This window comes from Bubalus bubalis, chromosome 9 (genome assembly GCF_019923935.1).
Source record: "Bubalus bubalis isolate 160015118507 breed Murrah chromosome 9, NDDB_SH_1, whole genome shotgun sequence".
In the NCBI taxonomy this organism is placed as follows: Eukaryota; Metazoa; Chordata; class Mammalia; order Artiodactyla; family Bovidae; genus Bubalus; species Bubalus bubalis.
In genome coordinates, this window is record NC_059165.1 from 98,083,624 (window position 1) to 98,091,288 (window position 7,665).

The window sequence follows — 7,665 nt, forward strand, 5'->3', positions numbered from 1 at the left end:
GCTAAGTGGCTTCAGTCCTGTCTGACACTGTGTGACCCCATAGACGGCAGCCCACCAGGCTCCTCTGTCCCTGGGTTCTCCAGGCAAGAATGCTGGAGTGGGTTGCTATTTCCTTCTCCAATACATGCATGCATGCTAAGTCACGTCAGTCGTGTCCAACTCTGTGCAACCCCATGGACAGCAGCCCACCAGGCTCCTCTGTCCATGGGATTCTCTAGGCAAGAATACTGGAGTGGGTTGCCATTTCCTTCTCCAATAAATATTCATATATAAACTTATATATGAATCAGTTATACATAAATTTATATCCACTCTGTTTTAGATTCTTTTTGCATAAAGGTCACTTCAGAATCTTGAGTAGAGTTCCCTGTTCTATACAGTTCAGTTCAGTCATTCAGTCATGTCCGACTCTTTAAGACCCCATGGACTGCAACACGCCAGTCCTCCCTGTTCATCACCAACTCCCGGCATTTACCCAAACTCATGTCCATTGATTCGGTGATGCCATCCAACCATCTCATCCTCTGTCATCCTCTTCTCCTCTTGCCCTCAATCTTTCCCAGAATCAGGGTCTTTTCCAATGAGTCAGCTCTTCTCATCAGATGGCCAAAGTATTGGAGTTTCAGCTTCAACATCAGTCCTTCCAATGAACACCCAGGACTGATCTTTAGGATGGACTGGTTGGATCTCCTGGCAGTCCAAGGGACTCTCAAGAGTCTTCTCCAACACCACAGTTCAAAAGCATTAATTCTTCTGTGCTCATCTTTCTTTAGTCCAACTCTCACATTCATACATGACTGCTGGAAAAACCATAGCCTTGACTAGACCGAACTTTGTTGGCCAAGTAATGTCTCTGCTTTTTAATATGCTGTCTAGGTTGGTCATAACTTTCCTTCCAAGTTCTATACAGTCAGTTCAGTTCAGTTCCGTCGCTCAGTCATGTCCAACTCTTTGCAACCCCATGAATTGCAGCACGCCAGGCCTTCCTGTCCATCACCAACTCCCGGAGTTCACTGAGACTCACATCCATCGAGTCAGTGATGCCCTCCAGCCATCTCATCCTCTGTCATCCCCTACTCCTCCTGCCCCCAATCCCTCCCAGCATCAGAGTCTTTTCCAGTGAATCAACTCTTAGCATGAGGGGGCCAAAGTACTGGAGTTTCAGCTTCAGCATCATTCCCTCCAAAGAAATCCTAGGGCTGATCTCCTTCAGAATGGACTGGTTGGATCTCCTTGCAGTCCGATCAACTCTCAAAAGTCTTCTCCAACACCACAGTTCAAAAGCATCAATTCTTCAGCGCTCAGCCTTCTTCATAGTCCAACTCTCACATCCATCCATGACCACTGGAAAAACCATAGCCTTGACTAGATGGACCTTTGTTGGCAAAGTAATGTCTCTGCTTTTCAATATGCTATCTAGGTTGGTCATAACTTGCCTTCCAAGGAGTAAGCGTCTTTCAGTTTCATGGCTGCAGTCACCATCTGCAGTGATTTTGGAGCCCCCCAAAATAAAGTCTTACACTGTTTCCACTGTTTCCCCATCTATTTCCCATGAAGTGATGGGACCAGATGCCATGATCTTCGTTTTCTGAATGTTGAGCTTTAAGCCAACTTTTTCACTCTCCTCTTTCAGTTTCATCAAGAGGCTCTTTAGTTCCTCTTCACTTTCTGCCATAAGGGTGGTGTCATCTGCATATCTGAGGTTATTGATATTTCTCCCAGGCAATCTTGATTCCAGCTTGTGTTTCTTCCAGTCCAGCGTTTCTCATGATGTACTCTGCATATAAGTTAAATAAGCAGGGTGACAATATACAGCCTTGATGTACTCCTTTTCCTATTTGGAACCAGTCTGTTGTTCCATGTCCAGTTCTAACTGTTGCTTCCTGACCTGCATACAGATTTCTCAAGAGGCAGGTCAGGTGGTCTGGTATTCCCATCTCTTGAAGAATTTTCCACAGTTTATTGTGATCCACACAGTCAAAGGCTTTGGCATAGTCAACAAAGCAGAAAGAGATATTTTTCTGGAACTCTCTTCCTTTTTTGATGATCCAGCAGATGTTGGCAATTTGATCTCTGGTTCCTCTGCCTTTTCTAAAACCTGCTTGAACATCAGGAAGTTCACGGTTCATGTATTGCTGAAGCCTGGCTTGGAGAATTTTGAGCATTACTTTACTAGCATGTGAGATGAGTGCAATTGTGCGGTAGTTTGAGCATTCTTTGGCATTTCCTTTCTTTGGGACTGGAATGAAAACTGACCTTTTCCAGTCCTGTGGCCACTGCTGAGTTTTCCAAATTTGCTGGCATATTGAGTGCAGCACTTTCACAGCATCATCTTTCAGGATTTGAAATAGCTCAACTGGAATTCCATCACCTCCACTAGCTTTGTTCATAGTGATGCTTTCTAAGGCCCATTTGACTTCAGATTCCAGGATGTCTGGCTCTAGGTCAGTGATCACACCATCGTGATTATCTGGGTCTTGAAGATCTTTTTTGGACAGTTCTTCTGTGTATTCTTGCCACCTCTTCTTAATATCTTCTGCTTCTGTTAGGTCCATACTATTTCTGTCCTTTATCGAGCCCATCTTTGCATGAAATGTTCCCTTGGTATCTCTAATTTTCTTGAAGAGATCTCTAGTCTTTCCCATTCTGTTGTTTTCCTCTATTTCTTTGCATTGATCACTGAGGAAGGCTTTCTTATCTCTTCTTGCTATTCTTTGGAACTCTGCATTCAGATGCTCATATGTTTCCTTTTCTCCGTTGCTTTTCGCTTCTCTTCTTTTCACAGCTATTTGTAAGGCCTCCTCAGACAGCCATTTTGCTTTTTTGCATTTCTTTTCCATGGGGATGGTCTTGATCCCTGTCTCCTGTACAATGTCACGGACCTCATTCCATAGTTCATCAGGCACTCTTATCTGTCAGATCTAGGCCCTTAAATCTATTTCTCACTTCCACTGTATAATCATAAGGGATTTGATTTAGGTCATAACTGAATGGTCTAGTGGTTTTCCCTACTTTCTTCAATTAAAGTCTGGATTTGGCAATAAGGGGTTCATGGTCTGAGCCACAGTCAGCTCCTGGTCCTGTTTTTGCTGACTGTATAGAGCTTCTCCATCTTTGGCTGCAAAGAATATAATCAATCTGATTTCAGTGTTGACCATCTGGTGATGTCCATGGGTAGAGTCTTCTCTTGTGTTGTTGGAAGAGGGTATTTGCTATGATCAGTGCATTTTCTTGGCAAAACTCTATTAGTCTTTGCCCTGCTTCATTCCGTATTCCAAGGCCAAATTTGCCTGTTACTCCAGGTGTTTCTTGACTTCCTACTTTTGCATTCCAGTCCCCTATAATGTAAAGGACATCTTTTTGGGGTGTTAGTTCTAAAAGGTCTTGTAGGTCTTCATAGAACCATTCAACTTCAGCTTCTTCAGCATTACTGGTTGGGGCATAGACTTGGATTACTGTGATATTGAATGGTTTGCCTAGGAAACAGACAGAGATCATTCTGTCGTTTTTGAGATTGCATCCAAGTACTGCGTTTCGGACTCTTTTGTTGACCATGATGGCTACTCCATTTCTTCTGAGGCATTCCTGCCCTCAGTAGTAGATATAATGGTCATCTGAGTTAAAGTCACCCATTCCAGTCCATTTCAGTTCGCTGATTCCTAGAATGTTGACATTCACTCTTGCCATCTCTTGTTTGACCACTTCCAATTTGCCTTGATTCATGGACCTGACATTCCAGGTTCCTATACAATATTATTTTACCTGATGAGTTCATATTTAAGGGTCTGCTTTTCTTTTCTTTTCTTTCTTTCTTACCCTACTTGGTCTTCATTGCTGCATGCGGGCTTTCTCTAGTTGTGGTGTCTGGGCTCCTCATTGCAGTGGCTTCTTTTGTTGCTCAGGGAGCTCAATAGTTGTGACCCTCAGGCTCAGTGGCCCAGAGGCCTGTGGGATCTTCCCGAGCTAGGGATCGAACTTGTGTTACCTGCATTGGCAGGACGACTCTTAACCACTGGACCACCAGGGACGTCCTCTGCTTTTTTAAGAAGAAGCACAGTTCCATGAGTTGCCACACAGGCTTACATCAAGCCTTGACCCCTGGAGGACATAAGGCTTTCTTGCTCCAGTCGGCTCTGGTGTGAGCCACTGTCTCATCTGTACTTGCTCCACCTTGAAACAGAATCAAGAATCCCATTGCAGGAGGAACCCAGAAGACAGCAGAGGCGATCCCAGGCCAGGAAATAGTTCTGTCACAAACCAAAAGTGCCAGAAGGCTGCAGGTCCCATCCCACCTTCCGTAGCTCATCACTTAGGTGTAAGGCGCGGGGTATTGGGATCTGTCCAACCAGGAGGCCTCTGAGGCAGGTGGGCGGGGCGACGCGCCTCAAGCGCCAAGGCTTCCTTTATCCTTACCTGGGCTCCCCGGTGGTGTGTTCCCTACCCTTCTGTGTTCACGGTAGCCCTTTGGTGTCCGTTGCACTGACAAGCACTGGTCGTTGGAGACGAAGGAAGGACGCAGAAAGGTCCAGAACACGTCACAGTGGTGAGTGAGCTCCCGGGGTTGTGGAGACTTGCCGAAGGCTCTGTTCGGCCCGGATCAGCGGGACCGGCTTCCTGGCGGTCAACTCGGAAGGATATGGAGTTGACTCTAATAAGAAAGCCTGGAGGTTCCAGCTTTTTGAACTACTGTTTGCTCGGGAGATTTTCCTGTGCCATGTGTGGTGGTGTCAAACGTCGGTTCTCTATTCGGAGGATCCGAGTTGGCTGTTTCTGAGTTGGGAACAGGAGTATGAGAACGGAGCTCTCCTTCCAGCGGTCCTGGGTTGATGTCTGAGCTGGAACCTATCTGTGTTTAGGGTGAAGGTGTGACTGAGGTTGGTTTTACCCAGACATTAGAGCTGGAGGGAAGACCGGGGGCTAGGAGGATGAGTGTACCCTTTGAATGAGGTGAGCCCAAAAGGTAGTTACTACCTTGGAGCTTTCAGTGGTGGCTCAGGGAGTAAAGAATATGCCTGCAATGCAGCAGACACAGGAGCAACGGATTCAATCCCTGGGTCAGGACGATCCCCTGGAGAAGGTCATGGCAACCCACTCTATTAATCTTGCCTGGAGAATCCCATGGACAGAGGAGCCTGGTGGGCTGCAGTCCACGAGGTGTCAAAGAATCAGACATGACTGAAGCGACTGAAGAAGCAAGCAGGCACACACCCTGTTTTTGGTTAGAAGCTAAGTTGTGTCTGACTCTTTTGTGACCCAATGGACTGTGGCCTGCCAGGCTGCTTTGTCCATGGGATTTCCTAGGTAAGAATACTGCATAGAGAGCAGTTATTTCAGACAGAAAGGAGAAGAGACAGGAAAAGGTAGCCAGTAGGTGGTGAGATTCCAGAAGACTCACCAAAAGTTCTAAGTAATTCTGGGTTGTTGGCCCTGCATCTATTGCAACAAAGATCCTTACCCCCTGAGTAATGGTGGGCCAACAGCCACAGCAGAGATATCACTTTGCCTACAAAACTCCATATAGTCAAAGCTATGGTTTTTCTAGTAGTTAGGTACAGATGTGAAGTTGGACCATAAAGAAGGCTGAGTGCCAAAGAAGTGATGCTTTTAAATTGTGGTGCTGTAGAAGACTCTTGAGAGTCCCTTGGATTGCAAGAAGATCAAACTAGTCAATCCTAAAGGAAATCAACCCTGAATATTCATTGAAGAACTGACTCTGAAGCTGCAGCTTCAATACTTTTGCCAGATACGAAGAGCTGACCCACTGGAAAAGACCCTGATGCTTGGAAAGATTGAAGGCTAAAAGAGAAGGAGGTGGCAGAGAATGAGTTGGTTGGATGGCATCATCAACCCAGTGGATGAGTTTGAGCACTATTTCTGGGAGATAGAGAAGAACAGAGAAACCTGGCATGCTGCAGTCCATGGGGCTGCAGAGCTGGACACAACTTACCAATTGAACAACAAAACTGTAATTATCTCTATGTGTTAATGCAACCAAACTTGGGTCCACTTGCCCGGTGGGCAGTAAAGCCAGTCTACTGACACTGATGTGGTGAAGGGAAGTGCAGCGTGTATTGCAGGGCACCAAGCCAGGCATCCATGTAGCTAGTGCTTAATGGGCCCAGATGCTCTGAAACGTTCTGAGAAAGGTTTTTAAAGACAAGGTGAGGGAGGGGGTTGTGGGATATGTGATCAGTTCGTAGACATTCTTCTGATTGGTTGGTGGTGATGTAATCTTGAATTAACATCATCAAACTTCTGTTTCCAACCAGTCTGGGGTCTACCCGTTTGTGGCCAGTATAGAGTTAACTCTTTGGGGGGTAAGGGGGACGGGGGCTCTTCTCAGTCTTAGTTCCTGCATAGAATTTTCTCTACTTGTAGCAAGCAGGGGGCTGCTCTCTAGTTGTGGTGTGTGGGTTTCTCATTGCTGTGGCTTCTCGTTGTGTAGGAGGGGCTCTAGGTCTCGAAGGAGTCAGAAGTTGTAGCACACGGGCTCAGTAGTTGCAATTCCTGAGCTCTAGAGCATAGGCTGAGTAGTTGTTGCCCACGGGCTTAGTTGCTCTCAGTCATGTAGGATATTCCAGGATCAGGGACTGAACCTGAGTCTTCTGCATTGGCTGCTGCTGCTAAGTCACTTCAGTCATGTCCAACTCTGTGCGACCCCATAGACGGCAGCCCACCAGGCTTCCCCATCCCTGGGATTCTCCAGGCAAGAACACTGGAGTGGGTTGCCATTTCCTTCTCCAATGCATGAAAGTGAAAAGTGAAAGTGAAGTCACTCAGTCGTGTCCGACTCTAGCGACCCCTTGGACCACAGCCTACCAGGCTCCTCCGCCCATGGGATTTTCTAGGCAAAAGTACTGGAGTGGGGTGCCATTGACGAATTCTTTACCACTGAGCCACCAGGAAAGCCCCTACAGTTAACTTCTTCCATTACGATTTATTATTCCATATTACTTTGTCTTACTTAACTGTTTTCCTTTCTTTCTGCATTTGCTCACATCTCTGATTAAATTTACTCCAAGACACAAAGGGACCAGGAGGCTAAAGTTTTTCTACAGACAAGAGCAGGTAGCGGTGGGTGTCTGTTCCCAGAAGGCCCAATAGGGTCTTGCTTGGTTACTCATATTCTGGGTTCTCTAAAAAATAGAGGACTCCCATAAGCACTGATTGTATGGCCCTCCACTGAGATGCCTATTATAGTCCTGGTCCTGGAAATAGCACCCCAGCAACTCTGCTCCCCTACTCACACTGATTTGTGGTATGATGAACCCAAAACTTGGCCCTCTGGCTTATACCTCCCTTGGAGACAAGACATTTCTTTCTTCGATCCTTTAAAGAATGCGATGGTGCTAGAGGAGCCACCCTCCTCCAACACCTTGGTTCCCTGTGTAGTTGCTTGGGATGAACTGATTGCACAGCTCAGGGAAGTGCCTAGACTAAGGATGACAGTGCACCCTGGTGCCTGGTGGAGCTCAGTGGAGACTTGCTGGCCTTCATCCTTTAATGGGAACAGCCTTCATGGAGAACCAAACCCAAGGGGTCACCACATCTAACTAAACATCAGGCATCATCAGGATGAGTTGTACAGATCTGTCTTCATCTTCTTTTTTTTTTTTTTTTTTTTTTTGCAGCTGCACTGCACAGCTTACAGGATCTTAATTCCCT